The sequence below is a fragment of the Pogona vitticeps genome, chromosome 1, assembly GCF_051106095.1.
Source record: "Pogona vitticeps strain Pit_001003342236 chromosome 1, PviZW2.1, whole genome shotgun sequence".
NCBI lineage: Eukaryota > Metazoa > Chordata > Lepidosauria > Squamata > Agamidae > Pogona > Pogona vitticeps.
In genome coordinates, this window is record NC_135783.1 from 250,833,770 (window position 1) to 250,854,359 (window position 20,590).

The window sequence follows — 20,590 nt, forward strand, 5'->3', positions numbered from 1 at the left end:
AGGAAGAGAAATGTACATTTACCACTGTACATAAATGGCAAGGAAGTGGAAAGGGTTGGTAGTTTTAAATTTCTGGGCACTTACATCTCAGAGGACCTCTCATGGACTATAAATGCCAACATGTTAGTGAAGAAGGCACAGAAGAGGCTGTATTTCCTGCGAATGCTCGGGAAATTAAATTTATCTCACCATTTACTTCTGTCCTACTATCGTGGCACCATTGGAAGTGTCCTAACCTATGGCATTCTCATATGGTTTGGGAGCAGCTCTGTAGCGGACAAAAAAGCTCTACAGAGAACCATTAAAATTGCCCAGAATATCATTGGGCTCCAGCTATCAACCTTGGATGACATCTTCACATCCCGCTGTCTGAGGAAGTCACACAACATCCTTAGAGACTTTTCCCATCCTGCTCACAACTTTTTTGAACTGTTGCTGTCTGGCAGAAGATACAGAACAATTAAGACTCAACCACACATTTTCTGAATAGTTTTTATCTCAGAGCTATAATTGCACTTAATAATGAACTTAAAGACCACCGGCTGTGAACAGTTGGACAGTATTATTTAGCCTGTGGTGCAGATGTTTGTGTTCTTACTGGGGGATTTTTAGTGGGTGGGGAGTATTTTGAGATTTTTTTATGTGCGTGCATGTGGGTCTGGTCTCTGGGTGTCTGTGTGAATTTCGTTGTATGCATATACTATGTATATACTTACAATGACAATAAATTTATAAATTAAAAATTACATTAAATTTTGAAGAAAATCATCCTGTGTTTCGACTAAGGGTGAGCCTTCTTGGACCGTTTGGATTTTTTATTTGAAAGCTTATGGCTGTGTCTTTCATACAAGTTGTTTGTTTTCTTGCTTGAGTTTTTAATGTGGATTTCTTGTTCTGAAATGGATTTGTTACTGTTCCTTATTCTGTTTTTCTGCAGGAAGAGGTTGCACTCCCCACCCCCCCACCTCCCGGTGAGTTTCCCTGACCATTCAGGAATTCAACCCCTGTTCCCCAGAGTCCTAGTCCGTCACTCCATCCACTCCACCATACTGAGAACTTTCTTATATTCCTTACTTTATCAGGTACAATTCGGGTTCTCTTCCCATGACTGCTTTTGAGCCTCCTGTTAAAAGCTATATAGTAGTGACATCTAGTGGAAAAGCTGTTTAAAGCTACACACTCTGGGTCTTTTCTTCCATAATCTCCCTTATTGCTGATCTTTCATTTCCTTTTTTCAACAGAGGCACACCTCTTGATTAAGTGAATATAAGGTGTGTAGTATTCTTTTTGCCATTAGGGCTGCTAAATGCTTACACTATGCATTTTCAGAAAAAAGTGTAATTGTGCTTGAAGGCTGCCATTAAAGCAGAAAGCAGAGGGGGTGGTGCTATGACAGCATAAGCCATCGTGTTATAACGTGTGCTTTGTGGATATCAAGGGTGGAGGGGAAATCAGCCATGTCACTCTTTTGCATGAAAAACCACACAGGATGCAGTGGTGTCTTGAAGGCCAATAGGTTTTATTGAGCATAAGCTTTTGCAAACTGTAGCCTGTTTGTTCCATCACTGATAAGGGCGACCACAACCAGGGAAACCTATGCAAAATAAAACTGTTTAGTCTTTAAGGTGCCATAAGACTGTTTAATTGTTATGCATTTTGAAGACAAATCAACCATTTTTCCAAGCCATCACAACACATATTAATCCTAAGGCCCACAGTGTTGCTTTTTTAAAAAAAATGTGCTCCTCTTGTTACTTGATACTTATATAATTTCATGAATAGAAACATGGAGCACTGCCAAATTAAAAAAGAAAAGAAAAAGAAAACAAACACCCAAAGAACAGCTCCAGAAGAATAAAGAAACACTTCCTGCTAGTAACTAAATAAATAATGGCTATTTAACACCAAAGAAGAGGTGTGAGCAACTCTGCTCCTCCAGGTGTTTTTAGACTACAGTTGCCCTGATCCTTGCAATGAACTATGCTGGGGCTGGGAAAGATGGGAACTGCACTCCATCAACATCTGGGGAGCTATATGGCATTTCACTCCTCCTCCCATTTCTGCCACTGCCTACTTACTGATCATACCCTGTTCCCTGCCTAAAACATTCCTTTGTTTAGTATGTGTTACTTGGATGGATTTTTTAAAAGTTGTTCTTCAGTGTTTCCAGATTACCAGCCACTCTGGGGATCTAAGGAAAAGGAGAAGGCAACTATTTATATGCATGAACAACAGATCATAGGACAATGCCAATTCCATGTTGTAGCAGAGAATTACAGTGGAGAAGAGAGCAGGTAGAGAAACACTCACCAAGGAGTCTATTCGCCTAGTACTGTATCTGATAAAGCTGCTGGCTGAAGGGCATGCTAGAAGGATGGAGGCACTGTACTCAAAAGGCTCAGTCTCAAATCAAAATTTAAAAATAGTAGCTGTTCGAAATCAGGCAGACACCCGTCTACTCCTTGCATTCCTCTTTGGCTACACCCTGTTTGGAGAGGGGAAGCAACACGGGGAGGGGGGGAAGCAGAGAGAAAGGAGCGGGACATGCAGTGAAGGGGAGTGTGAAATCTCCCCCAGCCCCCCCCCCAATATTGCCAGTGGAGGCAAAAGAAAGGGATGCCCCCCTTTTGCACCTTGTGCACACACAAACACAAGCACACACACAGAAGAGATGGGAATTGCTTGAAGGGCAATTCCTTTTTAAACAGATTAAAAAGGAAAGTGTGTGTGCGCATCTGAACAGGAGATTTGTATCCATGTGAAAATAAAAGAGACTTTTAACACTCTGCTGCTGCAGATCCACACACACCTCTCGATTCACACTTTGCTTTCCTGCTGCACTCGCCTTTTCCACCCCACTTTTGCATGGAACAGACAAGCCACACACTAAAAAAAAAAGGAGGGGAAAAAGAAAAAACAACACGTCTTTCTTTGCTTTCTTAAGTGTTCCGATTGCCAATATTATGAAGTGGTTCATTTATTAAGCACTTCACAATACCAGAAATTCTTTTGCTTTTCTGTTTTTTTTTAATGGACATTTTTTGGAAATAGCAAAACCAATACTAGAGGTTATAATATAAGATCTATAACCCAGTTACCCATACAATCACATTAATTACGTATGTCTCATAAAGTCAGAACCAACTTGCAGTGACCCTAATAGGACTTTCAAGTTAAGTGAGATATTTAAAGATTATGGTATTTAAGCATATTTAAGTATTATACACATTGCAGTGTTCAATATACACTATATGCTGTGCGCATTGGCTACTAACGCTAATGGCTTGTTTGACATAACATCTGCACATACCAGATCAGCAGTGTTTTTCTATGCTGTGCACAACCGTCTTTACTAAGGTCCTGCAGCTAGGGTGCTGAAGCAGTTAGTTGTTCACAGTGAGCTGTTTTTCTGTGTGTTTTGCAGTCAAAGTCCATTGGATTTGCTTTGACGTGGACTCTGGTATTACAGCAGGGCAAGCTTATGTAACTTCAGCAAATGTCCGTCTTGTTCACTGAGATTCTTTTCAGTTTGTAGATCTCAAGGATGTGGACCGGGTGTTTAGAATGATGAGGGCTACCATCTGCTTTTTTGATCCTTGTCCCTCTTAGCTAATCAAGTCTGCCAAAGTGGGACTGACCCCATAGTTAAGAGAGGTGATAAATGCCTCATTAAAGGAAAGGGCTGCCCCTTCCTATATAAGGGAAGCTATTATGAAAACTCTGAAAGAAACCTGTCCTTGACCCAGATGTCTTGATTAATTACATTTATCCTTTTGGGCTGAGCTTATTGAGAAGGCGGTGGTCCTGCAACTCCAAACACACCTGGATGACACTGAAATGATCTGAAGTCATTCCTGTCAGAGTAGTGAAATGGTGAGGTTGGTGGAGAACATTTCAACACCATGGCCTTTGGTATGTAGTGTCTTTCAGGTCTCTACCTTATCTCCTTTCTTATTTAACATCTTTCTAAAGCTTCTGCGGTAGGTCATTTGGAGCTTTGGAATGAGGTACCACCAATATGCTGATGACACCCAGCTCTGCTGCCCCTTGTCACCTAAACCATCAAAAATCCTTGAACCCTGCCCGAATTGATAATGGATAGTGGATGATAGGCTGTCAAACAGGAGTCCGCTAGCACCACCTGCTGACCTCTCCTCCAAGGAAGTACTTGAGCCACTGTAAAACAGAGCTAATAATTTTGGGACCAAACTGGAAAGATTCCTTCATGGCTGGAAGGGTTACTTTAAGGGAGATCACTCCTAGTAAAGTGATACTTTCTGGTGTGATCAGGCATGATTCTTTCTTGCTGTCTGGCTGCACTCTCAGTTGTATCTTGACTATGGCCGTGCAGTCTGCCTGGGCTGCTTCTTGAAGAAAGTCTGGGATTTTCAGCTGGTGCAAGAGGCAGCCACTAGCCTGGACGTTAAGAACTTTAGAAGAAGCCCTCTTGAGAATATAAAAAGCTTCAGAGGTCCACTTAACAACCACAAGGGAAAGGGCTTTCTCCTGTGCTCCTTAGACCACGGAATACCTTCATCACAGACTTTCACTCTGACTGCCTTTTAGAAGTGTGCAAAGACACCTTTTAAAATTGGGTTATAATCTATTCTAATTTATAGTGATTTTTAGTCTTGATTTAAAAAAATCTATTATTTGTTGAGCCAATTGATTTGAAAAGTTTTTATGGTTGTATTTAATTTAATTTAATTTTAATGATTCTGTGGATGAATTTATTCTTTACTTTATGTTTTTATTATATTTTATGACAGCTGTAAACTCCCGTGAACACTATCTGGTAGTGGAAAGGCAGGGCAGAGGTAAAGCAAATGATGATGATGATGTTATCATGGCTGTGGTCAGTCTTATTTGGAACCAGAACTAAGGATACGTGGCATTTGTTTCAAAGTTCCTAGAGATGGGGTGGATGAATCTGTAAATGTGAGTTTCACTCATTTCCTCATTTTTCTACAATACATTTGTTTTTACCTTTTTTTTCAGCATCAGGTGTCTTTTTAAAAAGTCCCCTTTGCAAGCTTTTCCCCCTAACACAATGTGTGTGGGGTTTTGAAACATGTAATATGTACATTTGTGCCCTAGTTTCCCCAATATATTTTTGAAGAGCTGCCTTACAACCTTCAGAAATGTACAGCTATCAAAAACTAACTGTATTTCAGCTTGAGTGCTGGTTTTTCTCCTTTTAGAGCTAGGTAATTTCCAACTGCCCAGAAGCTAACAAAAACAGGTGAGGAAACACAGTGTCAGCTTGGAGAGAGGATTCCAAAGCCAGAAGAGGTCAGAGCCAAGAAATCTAGGGAGAGCAAAAAGAAAACACACCTGGGAGATACAATTTGAAAGCAGAGTAAGGCTGTAGTGGGGAGGCAAGAATCCAAGGACAAGCTGGAGCTTCCTGTGATCCAGCAAAATGCTTAAGGTCTGTCCGTGAATGCTTTAAAAATAAACTAATCAATCAAAATGGACTGGTAAATTCTTCCTCTCCAAAATCCAGGATGGATTTTTTAAATAATAACTTAAGTACAACATCATTTTCATATCTCTGGCGGTGGAGTTTACTGAATTGTGTCTGATTCTGGAGTGTTTCCAAAGGCTTTCAAAGCTATGCTAGTGTCTTTGAATATTATCCAAAAGGCTTAAGGACATTGTTGCATAGGGAAAAACCCTACTGTGCATGCCAACAAAGCCTACTGCAGTCCTGGGGATGTGCTCAGCATATTTCTGAACAGATATAGTCCGGAGACAAGAAGAATCTGGCACTGTTCAGGAGATCTCATTCCAAGCTCCGTTTAGGATCCTATGCTTTATTCCAGTTGGGACACTGAAAACCATGGGATTCCCCTCCTTCCCCCCCCCCCCCAATATAAACTGACTGAATCTGAAAAGGATGCTATTTATTTTTGTTAATATATTCTCACTGTAAAGCTGCACTATTCTAGATAAACAAGAAATAATGACGGTATTATGTGTATCGTGCTCGGTAGATGTGTTGTTGTGTCATGATGTTGCTGCTGAATGATGGCTGTGGGAAAAGGCAAGGAAGGGGAGTGTAATCAATCAAAAGGGGAACAAATTGGAACAATCCAAAGATCTGTCTGGACTCTTTTTACAGAAGAAGAAACATCAATCAGTATGAATGGAAGGATCACTCAAGTGAGAGATAAAATAGATCACACTGAAGCTAAGAACTTTTTAAACATGCTCCAATGTCCCCCATCTGGATGTCATGGATTACAAAGGGACTTAGCCTGTGACTATATTGGCAAGTTAAATCGGAGCAATTCAGCTTTACTTCAACTTAATTTGCAGTTTATGCTTCTGTTCAGAATACTGTAAACCACATTGAGTCCCTCATATACGGAGAAGGGTGGTATATTAATAAGATAGATAAGACAAGATAAGATTGTGGGATCACACAGGGACTGAGCATTGTTTCAGAACAAGTGTCTTCATTGTCCCTCAATCTGATGGGGTTTGATCTGATCGACAGACCATTGTCCTTTTTCCTTTGATCTTGCTCTCTGCTAATCCCTGGCTCTCTTTTTATGCTTCATTGTGAAACTGGTGGGCTGTTTAATGTGTTGCATGACATTCAGGAAAAGGGACAGTTTCCCAAAGTTCTCTACAACATACAAATTCAAACTCATACGCATATCCTGTGGAAATATAGTAGTCTGCTAGAGTTCATCAAAGCTGATTCCATTTCTTATTGATTCTTTATCTATTTGTGTCTATGCCAAGGTAACCTACTGTAGTACTAAACTAATGTATCAATGCAATCATAAGGTGATCTAGTGATGAGTTCAGTCATTCCTTAAAAAAAAATACATTGGGCAACTAGGGAAAAAGATCTCAGATATGGGTGTTTCTATTGTCCAAAACATCATGCCCAGCTTAGTACATCACCAGAGTGACCCACGGTCACACATCCTATCCTTTTGGAGAATGAAGCAGTTGATCACCTGGGGAAAACTACATTTAAATACTCCAACTTGAAAAAAGTAGAAACCCCTAGCAGCAGGAGAGAAAAAAACCTTCTACATCTGAAGCAAAAAAGGGCTGGATTGATTTACGTTAGCCTTTTCATTATGTGATCAGTTTTTAAAAAGTACAAATTCATCCATTCTGCTCCTGCAGCAGATACGTACCATACTATTTGTCAGTGTAGTCACAGCCTTACTCATGAGTAACTGAGCTGGCTGAACTGTTTTAGTGAACAAAGAGAACTGCTCCTCCACCTGCTTATGCCTTGACAGGGCCCCTAGACGGCCGTAGCATCTGCCTCTTACTTCTCCTGGGACACATTTGCTGGACCCTCCTGTCTTCCCTTGATCGTCTGTGTTGTCTCTGCCCCTTCATGTTCCTGGGCAACAAAGGCAGCATCCTGAGGCTGTGCTCCTTTTCTTGAACAGCAGGTTAGCTACCAAAGGGACACTCTAGGTTAGGGAGCCTTCACACATTCTTGTTTAAGGGACCTTTCATGAGGAATCTGATCTCCTTTTGCTGCACCAGACACTCAGCTCCAGAAAAATGCCTCAGGTCTTTGGCTTGGCCTTATTACACAACCTCCGAAGTTTGTCCTGTTCCATCAGGCATTTAATGTTTCCAGGTCCTTTAATTTTAAAGCCACTTGTAAATTTTAATGTGTGATTTGGTTCCTTAAGTTTTATGTGGAGTGTTTATATTCTTATTACACAATGCGCCACCCACCTCCTATGGGAAAGTGCAATTTTATAAGCCCAATAAAGGAATGGGGATTTATGGAACCTTGGATGAGAATGACATTGGTAACCCTTCTGCTTACTTGTCCGCCTTCCTACGCACAACCCTGAGTTAATTACAGTGGTGCCTCGCTAGACAGTTACCCCGCGTGACAGTTTTTTCGCTAGACATTGGCTTTTTGCCATTGCTATAGCGATTTGCAAAACAGTGATTCCTATGGGGGAATTTCGCTGGACAATGTTTGGTCCCTGCTTCACAAACCAATTTTCGCTAGATGACGATTTTGACAGCTCCCTCTGCGCTCGCAAACAGGTGTTTTCGGGACCTAAGCTTCACAAGACAGCGATTTAAACAGCTGATCGGTGGTTCGCAAAGTGGCTTTCCTATAGCCGATCTTCGGTAGACAATGACAATTCTTCCCCATTGGAATGCATTAAACAGGTTTCAATGCATTCCAATGGAGAAATGCTTTTCACTAGACAATGATTTCACTAAACAGCAATTTCAGTGGAATGGATTATCATTGTCTAGCGAGGCACCACTGTAGTCAGTTTGTCTACATTTATTTTCCTATTTTTCTCCCCCAACTGGGACTCAAGATGGCTAACAACAAGATTAAAAGTCTGGTAAAAATAAAAACCTGGAAAGTTGTAATACTAAAGCACAACTGAATTAAGAGCATTTTTAGAAGAACATCAATGTTGATTGACTCACCACCCCTCAAGAGCTGATAGTGGGCCCTGAAATACATCCAGCATTCCGTGCCAGAAGCTCATGGCAAAGAGAGGTTGCTAGAGGTGAGCATGCTGTCTTTGATGATAGCCACACAGTTACTTGTTAACCTTCTTATCAAAGAATCCCTGACAAGCTTCCAAGCAACATCTTAGGGTGCGACCAGACAGGAGAAGTTGGAGTGATCTGCATCACATTTAAAAAGATTGTATCTTCAATGTGATCTTTTGTGTCCCACACTACAGCAATCTTTAAATTCAGACAGGAGATGTTTCTTTTCCCCAGAGAGGTAGCGTCACAGCATCTCAGAATGCTCCAATTGCTCCTGAGATGTGTGTTTGCTCTACTCCCCTTCCCTTTTTGATTATTGACACCCCCTTCCTCAATCCTCCTTCAAACTGTCAGTCTGCTACCTTGCAAAGATGCTTCACTAGCAGGGATGACAGGTTTTGTTTTAGAGAAACAGTCACCCTTTCCAGCAACTATGCCTGTATGCAATGCATAGCCGAATATTTGACCACAAGCAACTTTCCATTTTATTTTATTTTTTAATTTAGTAAGTGGCTTCATGCTATATCAATAGATCAATCTAGCAAAGTTACTTCCAATGTATCTGGTATTGTTGTTGTTGTTGTTTAGTTGTTTAGTCGTGTCCGACTCTTCGTAACCCCATGGACCAGAGCACGCCAGGCCCTCCTGTCTTCCACTGCCTCCCGGAGCTGGGCCAAATTCATGTTGGTCGCTTCGATGACCAGCATGGTATAGCACTGCATTAGTTAGAATTTTCTTTTTTAATGGTGAAGATGAAAATAGTGAATTTCTCTGCTGTACCTTTTTACTGCCACACCCTACTGCAAACAGCACAGACTTGTCACCCTGGAAAAGACTGCCATCAGTGCTATTTGGGAATGAAGTAGGCAGATGCACAGACTCCTGAATGGAAGAAACTGGAGCACTCCTAATCACTTCAACATAGTAGAAGTCCTGGTGTTGCTCCAAAAAGGAGTGGAACAGAGTGCAAAGGGTCAGGATAAGTCACTATTGGTATTGCCTAACCATAACTCATGCCTTTGCGAAGACTTTCACGGCTGGGATCTACTGGTTGTTGTGGGTTTTGCGGGCTCTTTGGCCATGTTCTGAAGGTTGTTCTTACTAACGTTTTGCCAGTCTCTGTGGCCGGCATCTTCAGAGGACAGCACTCTGTGCTCTGGTGTAGTATGCTTGGGAGTGAAGTATTTATGTCTGTCTCACTGGCGAAACGTTAGGAAGAACAACTTTCAGAACACGGCCAAAGAGCCTGAAAAACCCACAACAACCATAATAGAAAATAGACCAATTCTGACCTCAACAAAAGTGATCCAAAAAGCAAGCTATGTGCTTGTCTGATCGCACCCAGAATTCCCCACAACACAGGTCAGGATCAGAAGCTGTAGAGCAGTTATGCTGAAATAATTACTTCTGTCTGTGAAATCAGAAAATGAGGTGCAGCCCTTCTTCCACAAAACAGCCCCGTGCACCCCCAAAACCCATTTATAGAAGGCTGGGAAACTTACCAGAGCTGTCTTGGGGCAGTGGGGAGGGCTACAGTATAAAGTTACATTGCATTCATAGATGAAATTTGATATTGGCTGTAGCTTGAGGACCATAGCATTACGTAGCTAAAGGTTACCTTGTAGAAAACGTGATCTAATTCTCACTGAGTTTTAGGATCAAAGGCAGAGGTTGATATTCCTATGGCACAATCCCCCAACCAGCCACTGGTTCTGCTGATTGGGCCATTCTGTGAATTCTTGCCCCCAAAAGTAGCTTTCCCAAACTCTGATAAGAGATTATTTATTAGCATTGAAGAGTCATAAATGCTAATATTTAACTGCATCTTTTGAATGAAGTTAGTTACTTGGACAAACTGCTCTCCCTCTTAAGAGTTTTTCTGTAGTATTATGGAAAATAATCTTAAGTGTCCTGGTTACTGCAGGAGTCTCAGAATAAGACTTGTAGCATCAGCACAGACATTTGTTCATTTTTTATATGTTCTTTAACAATTCTACACACTGCCAAAATGTGTGGTGACAATAGAAGCGGAATGGTGCTTCCCTGGATCCAACCTAATTTAGACTGGATCCAGGGAAGCACCATTCTGTTCTGGACCTGGAGAAGCACTGGTTTATTACATGTGCTTGAGTATGATGTAAACTGGACATATATGCTAGCTTTATTGTCTAAGAGAAAGATTTTTACAAAATTCATCACAGAAAGCAGACAGAGGTGTTGTTAACAATGGTCAGAAATATGCATATGATTAATGGTCTTTCTCTGCAACCAAAATTGTCAGGTGAACATTGAAGGGCAGATGAAGGAAGACACTGAGGTCTAAAGAGGAGTATAATAAGGTTTTATACTATCACAGATTCCTTTCAAATTATGCACAATAACATCTTTAGAGACACATTTGCTGATTGAAATGTTAATATCATTGTGAATGAAGAGGTTACCAACAACATCTAATTTGAGGACAGTACAGTATTATTAGCTGAAAACTAGGATAGATTGCAGTTTACTCAATAAAGTGGATGACTTTAACAACCATAGTCTAAAAAGAACTGTTGTGAAAATCAAGTTCAAAGTAATAAGTAAAAAGATAAGCAGTCCAAGAAATGTAGTTAAAGAGCCAAAATTAAGGTGTGGAATATCTTGGAAAGTACTTTGATTAAATAAAGAGTGACATTATAGCCATGGAATGAAAATCAGACTGGAAATGACCCACAGAAATTTCCTTAACATGAAAATGAACTGTACAACAAAATTATTTAAATGGACTTTGAGAATATATATTTTCATAGAATCATAGCAAAGGGGAGGGTCTACAAGGCCATCAAGTCCAACCCCCTGCTCATTTTAGGAATACAATCAAAGCATATCTGCCAGGTGATTATCCAGGTTTTTCTTGAATGCCTCAGTGTTGGCGCAATCACCAACTCCCAAAATAACTGGTTGCACTGTCGTACTGCTCTAACAGTTAAGAGGTTTTTCCTGATATTCAACTGAAATCTGGCTCCCTTTAACTTGAGTCCATTGTTGTGTGTCCTGCACTCTGGAATGACTGAGAAGAGATCCTGCCCCTCCTCTGTATAACAGCCTTTCAAATATTTGAAAAGTCCTATCATATCACCCCTCAGTCTTCTTTTCTCATGATTAAACATGCTCAGTTCTTTCAGCCTTTCCTCATAAGGCTTGGTTTCCAACCCCCTGATCATCCTTGTCACCCTCCTCTGAACTTATTCCATTTTGTTAGCATCTCTCTTGAAGTGTGGTGTCCAGAATTGGTCACAATACTCAAAGTGAGGCCTAACCAGTGCTGAATAGAGGGGGACTAGCACCTCCCGGGATTTGGAAATGTTACTTCTATTAATGCAGTCTAAAATAGCATTTGCCTTTTTTGTAGCCATATCACACTGTTGGCTCATATTTAGCTTCTGATCTATGACAATTCCAAGATCCTTCTTGCTCATAGTTTTGCTGAACCAGGTATCCCCCATCTTGTAAATATGCAATTGTTTCTTTTTCCAAGGTACAGTACACTTATCACTTTTGAATTTCATTCTGTTGTTTTCGGCCCAGTGCTCCATCCTATCAAGGTCATTTTGAATTTTGTTTCTGTCTTCTAGGGTACTAGCTATTCCGCCCAACTTTGTATCATCTGCAAATTTGACAAGCATTCCCTGCATTCCCTCATCCAAGTCATTAATAAAAATATTGAAGAGCACCGGGCCCAGGACTGAGCCTTGGGGTACCCCACTTTTGACCTCTTCCCAGTTAGAGAAGGACCCATTAATCATCACCCTCTAAGTATGATTCTGTGGCCAATTGTGTATTCACCTGTCACTTGATCTATCCAGCCCACACCTAGTTAGCTTGCTAATCAGGATATCATGGGGCACTTTGTCAAAAGCTTTGCTGAAATGAAGATATACTATGTCTACAGCATTCCCTTGTGTATGGAGGAGGTGACCTGATAAAAAAACAAGATCAAATTAATTTGGCAGGATTTGTTCCTGACAAATCGGTGTTGGTTGCTAGTTATTAAGGCATTGTTTTCTAAGTGTTTGCAAAACGACTGCTTCATGATCTGTTCCAGAATTTTGCCTGGGACTGATGTCAGGCTGACTGGTCTGTAGTTCCCAGGTTCCTCTTTTTTGCCCTTTTTGAAGATAGGGACAACATGAATCCTCCTCCAGTCCTCTGGCACCTCACCCATATCCAAGGATTTCAAGAAAAGAATGGATAGCGGTTCTGAGAGTTCTTCAGCTAGTTCCTTCAGTACTCTCAGATGCAGTTCATCCGGCCCTGGAGATTTGAACTCATTCAAGGTGGTAAGGTATTCCTTCACTATTTGATTATCAATCTCCAGCTGTAATCCTGTTCCCCTCACTTACACTTCCAATTTTTTGGAAGTTAATCATCTGTCTTATGGGAAAAGATGGAACTAAACTAGTAATTGAGCTCCTCTGCCTTTTCTTTGTCTTCTGTTATCATTTTTCCATCTCTATTGCAGAGCTGTGCCGCTATGTCTTTTGTTTGTCTTTTGCTGCTCACATACCTGAAGAATGCTTTTTTGCTTTTACTGTCTCTAGCTAACCTCAGCTCATTCTCAGCTTTTGCCCTCCTAATGCCATACCTGCATTTCCTTGCTACACGTCTCTACTTATCCTTGGTGGCCTGGACTTCTTTTCATTTCCTGTACTTGTCTTTTTTGCTTTTTAGGTCCTGCCTGAATTTTTTTGTGAAGCCACACTGGCCTTTTTGCCACCTCTCCCCTTTTTTTCTTGTTGGAATTCTTTGTAGTTGTGCCTTTAGAATTTCTTTTTTAGAAGCTCCCACCCTTCTTGGGCTCCTTTTCTTGTTACGATCTCCTGCCATGGCACCTTACTTATCCTTGTTCTGAGATTATTACAACTGGCTTTTAAAAAATCCGGCAGAAGTGTGCGGCTACATTCTGCTTTTGTTTCCTTTGAAATCAAAAATTCTAGAAAGACATGGTCACTCTCATCATTTTCCCCACTAAGTCATCTCTGTTGGTCAGGATCAAGTCAAGGGTAGCAAATCCTCTAGTTTCTTTCTCCACTTTTTGTAGGAGAAAATTATCAGCCACATAAGCCAGAAATTTACCTCCCAACATATATCTGGATAATTGAAATCTCCCATCACTACTACGTTGTGTCTCTTTGAAAACCCTGCAATTTGTTTTTCAAAAGTTTCATCCGCTTCCTCTCTTTGATTGGGCAGTCGGTAGTTCAGGGCTCTGTACTCTTAGACCTATTGTATGGCATGGATCATATACTTCAATATGGGCAACTGTTTAAAAAAAATGTAAGTATTTGACATTTAGATTTCTTGACAGATGAAGAAGAGTTTCTAGGATCAAGAAACTGAACAATAAAGAAGTGCTAAGATGAATGAATAAGGCCAAGAAATCTTTTAAAAATCATAAATTGCTAGAATTGTTGAGAGCTCCTTCCTCAAACACCAAATGAACCACAATGACATCCAACAGGAGACAAGCAACAGGAAACAGATAACTTCTCTTGCCACGTCTTTTTATAGCATTTTAGTTGCTACTTTTATTATTCTCTAAATATACTGAGAATTGTGACACAGTTGACTGGGATGTGGTGAGGGGATTTGTTCATTAGTTCATGTGTCCTGTCCACAGAATTTTGAAAACATGTTGGGAAATGTGGACTTCCCTCCGAAGTCCATCTGCTTTCATTAAAAAGAGAGAGAGAGAAAGTCCAGAAGTCCTCCGATGACGGATGGTCTTCTTTTTCTCTGTAGCTGATATTTCTGCAAAACATGTTGATAGCCTTGGTTACAAAACCGGATATTGGTTTTTGGATCTTTATCAGCTTTTCAGCTTCCATGCATCAAAACTATCCATTCTGTAAAAACAGCAAGAGTCAGGCCTGTTACACCAGACATGAACTTGCAACCACCAGATCAGTTTCCATTTGCAAGAGGACAAAGTCCGTTGGATACGTACTCTGCGGCAGTTAGGAAATAATCACCCACAACAAAACAGCATTTGAGAGCTGGCCACTTTTGACAGAATCTGAGGCCAGATTGCATGAAGTTTCAACAAGAAACATTCTCTCTCTCTCTCTCTCTCTCTTTTGGCTCCAACTATTCTTTGTTTTAATAGCAAATGGGGAAGCATTAATATACATTACCCTACTCAAATCATCAATGGACTGCTGAAATGCAAGTATCTCTGCCCATTTCTAATATCCCAAGTCTAAACCTATATTTTAAAATGCCTTTACATCCAAATATTTCGTAATGTAGGAACGACAGGTTACCACCTGTAATTGTAGTTCTTTGAGTGGACCTCTGTGATTCACACCATGGGTGATTCGTGCCTGTGTGGAACCTCATCAGAAGATTCTAGCGCTTCTGCAGTAGTAATGAACACATCAGAATATGCCCCTCCCCACCTGTATAAGTATCTTGGTGCCAAGCATCCCCTTTCAGTTGTGTCAACTGCTGCTTAATAGTAAGCAAACAATGGCATGACAGAGGGGAGGACGGGTGCGATGTGTGAATCACAGAGGTCCACTCGTAGAACTACAATTACAGGTAGGTAACCTTTCTTCTTCTTCGTGGCCTCTGTGAATCACACCCTGGGTGACTAATAGTCTGTCTTACCCGGAGGCAGCGTGTCACGCCAAGGTAGAGGCCAGCGTGTCCAAATGCTGCATCAGACTTCTGCCAGAGGTCAAGTCTATAATGACAGATAAACATGGATGGCTGTGCCCAAGTGGCAGAGGCACAGATGTCCGGAAGAGGTACACCACAGAAAAAGGCTGTAGAGGCTGCCACTGCACTGGTGGAGTGAGGGCAAACCACTCTAGGGGCTGGTCGTCGAGCAAGTTGATAAGCCAAATAAATGGTAGAGGCGACCCATCTGGAGATAGATTGGGAAGTCACCTGACGGCCTTTTGTAGGTAGCTGATGGCATATGAAGAGACGAGACGACTGTCTAAAAGGTCGGGTGCGTTGGAGATAAAAAGCAAGAGCTTTTCTGATATCCAAAGCATGGAGTATTTTTTTCTTGGTTTGAGGAAGGTAACGGAAAAAATAAAGGAAGGACAATCGGCTGGGAAAGATGAAACTGAGAGACAATTTTGAGGAGGAACGAAATGTCCATGAATAACTTCACCTTATCAGGGAAAAATTGTATATAAGGGTAGTCATAGCATAAAGCTGCCAATTCACTAACTTGTTGAGTTGAGGCGATGGCAACGAGAAAAGCTGTTTTAAAGGTGAGGAGTCTTAAGTCAGTTGTTGCTAATGGCTCAAAAGGAGCTTTGGTAAGCTGTTTCAAAACAAGAGTTAGTGACCATTGTGGAGAGGGAGGTCGAGTATTGGGGTAGATATGAGAGAGACCTTTCAGAAAACGTTTTGTTGGATGTTTGAAGAAGTTTGCTGCTGGAGAATTTGGAGGTTGGTATGGTATTGCCGAAAGGCAGACTCTCGAGGATAAGATGGAGAGGCCCTTGGATCTGAGATGCAGGAGGAAGTGGAGAACTGTGGAAAATGATGGCTTGATGGAGGATGATGAGGAAGATTTGGTAAAGGATTGAAATTTCTTCCATTTGTACAGGTAGGCTTTCCTTGTGGATTTTTTTCGCATGATAAAGCATGTTCATTAACAAGGGAGAATCCTCCATGCTGCCAGATGCGGAACAGGTAAGTCTGGGTGTTGGGAGTTGTTCTGTGTGAGAAGGTGTGGCAGGTGGGGGAGATGGTGGATGTCTAATGAGAGACTGCGGAGAACTGGGAGCCAAGTCTGTCTCAGCCACCAAGGGACTATAACGATGGCATTGATTTTGTCTTGTTGTAGATGGACAACAACTTTGTGGAGGAGAGGGAATGGCGGAAGAAGGTAGGTAAGAGTCTTGGGCCAACGGCCAATAAACGCATCTCCCTGGGAATGTTTTCCTGTTCCTGCTCGGGAGCAATACAGTTGCTATTTCCGATTTGCTCAGGAGGCAAAGAGATCGAGAGTCGATGTGCCCCATTTCCGGCATAGTTGGGGGAATACTGATTGATCTAGTTCCCACTTGTGAGCTTGGGCATCTGTACAGCTGAGCAAGTCTGCTAGGTCGTTGTCTTGACCAGTGATGTGTAAGGCTGTGAGAGAGATGTGATGTTACAGTCACCACTCCCAGAGGTCAACCGCTAGGTAGAGGAGACCTGGGGAGTGGGTGCCACCTTGTTTTAGGATGTAGTACATTGCCGTGGTGTTTTCGGTGGCGATCTGCACCATTTTTCCTACAAGAAGGTTTCTGAAAGCCTTGCTGGCCTTTATGATGGCTAGTGGCTCCAACTTGTTTATGTGGAGCAGTTTTTCTCTATGAGACCATTTTGTGCGGACTGTGAGGGATTTGCAATGAGCCCTCCAGCCGGTGCGACTGGCGTCAGTAGTGACTTGTATTCGTGGGCGAGGTTGTTGGAATGGTTGCCCGATAGAGAGGTTGGTATGGGAATGCCACCACTGAAGTTGAGAGGCCACTTCTGGAGTGACTCTTAGGAGACCATGGAGAGAGTCTGTTAGTGGATCGAATAAGGCCAGAAACAAGGATTGGAGAGATCTCATTTTGAGATACACATGTTGTACAACTGAAGTCATAGAGGCCATGGTGCCTAGAACTTGTTGCACTGTTAAGGCAGGTATCAAGGCATGCGGAGTGAAGCTGCAAAGTAAGGTGAAGAGATTTTGTCTCTTTTCTGCAGGGAGGAATGCGCGAGCTTGTGTGGAGTCTATGTAATGTATAGTCCTTGTAGGTTTTAATGTTAATGTTTGTTTGTTGATAGTTAGACCGAGATTGCGAAGAAGGGTGAGGATGAAACGGGTGCCTTGTTGAGCTTTGCAACGGTAGTGTGCTACAAGGAGCCAGTCGTTGATATATGGAAAGCTGAGAATGTTTTGAAGTGTGAGGTAGGCAGCTACCGGCGCCATGCACTTGGTGAACACTCTTGGAGCTGTTGCAAGGCTGAATGGGAGTCTTTTGGATTGGTATGCTTGTGATCTGGAGACTGAGAAGAGGGATGATGGGATGGAAGTCTGTCATCATCTGAGGGTGATCTGACTGAAATTGATTCAGAGAGTTGTTGTGGTTGTGGTGGGATGTCTGTAGGCTTAGATTGTTTAGCCTGTTTAGGAGGAACAGACTCTAGAGCTGGAGCAGTTTCAGTAGGTCTCTGATGTTTAGAAGTTGTTTTTGAAGTTGAGGACTTTGGTATGGAGGGTTTCGACGATACAGACGGAGAATCAGAATGAGTTGGTGCAGCCAATAGACGTTGTTTCAATGATCCATTAACAACTTTTTCATTGCTTTGGTTTGGGAAGTGGCCCCACAGGGAGGTTGGGCCATTTGAACTGGTTGTAAGGATTGTTCCCAAAGTCAAAGTTTTAGCCTCAAGAGGCAAGATCGAAGAACTCTGCGCTTAACATTTTTGCAATGGGTACAGGAGGAAGTTTGATGTTCTCCCAAACAGAAAAGGCACTTAGCATGTCTGTCGGAAAGTGGGATCTTATTATCACAGACAATGCAGTGCTTAAATGGACCCAAAGGGGGCCGTGATTAGGAGAAAATAAGTGAGGAGGAAAACCGATGATTGCTGTGGCTGGAGGCCGAGCGAAGGGAAAGGAAAAATCTCTGATGATAAAGAGTTTGATCTAATAGTTTAAAAGAAAAAGATTGATAACAGGAAGGAATCAAGAATAAGCTCTCTTTCTCTTTTACTCACAGAAGCAGAATTATGAGGCTCTCAACGTAGCGGTTGAAAGAAACTGAAAGGGGATGCTTGGCGTCAAGGTACTTATATGGGTGGGGAGGGGCACATTCTAAAGTGTTCATTGCTACCGCAGAAGCTCTAGAATCTTCCGATAATGCTCCACGAAGGCGTGAATCAGCCAGGGTGTGTTTCAGGGTGTGATTCACAGAGGCCACGAAGAAGAACACATGTGTCCTGAGTAGAAACTAAAGAGCTAGAATTGTTCCCAGATCTCTGCTCTCCTTCCGCCGGCAAAGAAAGCATTTTTTAAAATGAGAAGTAGGCTTTCGGCAATTATGAGTAGTAGCCTTCTAATCAATAGTTTAGCTAATGTGCTGGTTTTCTTTTATTTATTTATTTATTTGATTTATACTCCGCCTATCTGGACCACCGGACCACTCTAGGTGGCTATATTCTTTTTGGCAAAGTGTTACAAGTATTTTAAGTGTTTTAAAGAACCTTTTAAATGTTAGCATTTTAACTGTATTTTTATACTATAATGAGCTTGATTCTGTTGCTCCATGGTTTAGGGGTGACTGGCTGTGGAGCCAGCGGTTGGCAGTTTAATTCCCCACTGTGCCTCCAGGCAGGAGAGCTAGCCTATGTGGCCTTAGGCAAGGTACATAGTCCCAGAATGACCGTAGAAGAAGGGAATAGCTAAATACTTCTCTGTATTCTCTACCTAGAAATCCCTGAAAAGGATTGCCATAAGTCAGAATTGACTTGAAGGTATGCAATTATTATTTATTGTATTTTAATAATTTTTAAAAATTTCATTGTAAGCTTCCTTGGGTTCCAGTTCTGAGATAAAGATGGCATATACATAAATTAAATAAACAAATGAAAATGAAAGATGTTCTGTTATTTTAATATACTGTATAAACAATGCTACCTTACAAACAGGGAGGAGGGAAAGAGGGGGGGGACAGATGGCCATGGGAAATCTATTGAGGAATAGTGATGTGGCAGTACTCCCAAAGACTTTGGCACTCAGTGATTTCTCATGTCATCCTGAGACTTCCAGCTGAGACTTTCCCTTGTACAGTGGGGTCTTGACTTGAGAACTTAATCCGTATTGGAAGGCGGTTCTCAAGTCAAAAAGTCTGTAAGTCAAGTCTCCATTGACCTACAGTGCATTGAAAACTGATTAATCCCGTAACAGGCCGTTTTTGTTCCATTTTGGTTTTTTTCTGGTCTGTAAGTCAAATCTCAGTCTGCAAGTCAAACCTAAATTTTGCGGCCAGAGAAGTCTGTAACTCAAAAAGTCTGTAAGTCAAGCCGTCTGTAAGTCAAGGGTCCACTTGTATCAGTCAGGTTTCCCAGATTCCAATGAAAATTAGACCCTTCTTATGAAACAACATAATATAAAATAAAGCTGTCTGAAATACCCCACAAGATTCATTGTGAGATTTCTTTGGGGAAATGATCTCACACAAAGAAATCTCATTACAAAGAGAGAATAGCATTTTTGTTTGTTTGTTTGTGAGAGCAAGGGGTTATGAGATTCATAATCCCAGGTAAGGAATGACAGCAACAGCATCTAGATAACTATTCTTCTCATGGATCTGCCTTAGAAAACACATGGGCATGCTACTGTTTACATGTGAGGCCAATTTTCTTAAATTTCATGTGTTACAGGTTGATGACACTACTATCAGAAAACGTATACTGTACTTAGCTACCCACCAACAGAAATCCATTTTGCCTGTGAGGAAATGGAAATACACGTAGACATGGCACATTATCCTTGTTTGCCACCACAAGGACTCCATATTGGCACATGCTGATTTTTTTTGAATGTTGCCCATGTTGGAGATTTTTATACATTACAAAACTGACAATGAGGAGGCGTATTTGGAGCAAATGGTTTAGGTTTCAAGGCCAATGAAAATGCGTTGAAAACAATGAGGGCATGCCCACACTGGCAGAATAGCCTGCTATTTGGGATGGTCTGGGTGCTATTTGGTTTACGGTATTCCTGTAACTTGAGCCTTAAGAATCATATTCCCCAGCAACCATATGAAAGTGTATCTTGTGCAGTTCTGGCCTTGCAGAATTTTTGCTATAGCCTACAGCCTATACACCAAAGCTATCACAAGTATAGGATTGTACCCTCAGTGTTTCAAATTTTTAGTTTTTGATACTGGTGATTAAGTGTATCATGTTAATTTTTTCACAGGTTGACTATTGGTTTGAATGCAATATTGCCATGTAGCCATTTTGTATATTACATTTAAATGTATTCTGGTATTCTAATGGTATTTCAAAAATTAATTTTAAATTAATGCTT

General features: G+C 41.4%; 1 long non-coding RNA gene across 1 annotated transcript in view; it reads right to left on the reverse strand.

Moving 5' to 3' along the window:
- LOC144586038 (uncharacterized) overlaps window positions 1-20,590 on the reverse strand; it is a 208,650-nt gene that overhangs the window by 116,340 nt on the left and 71,720 nt on the right. The gene's annotated exons all lie outside the window — the stretch shown is intronic.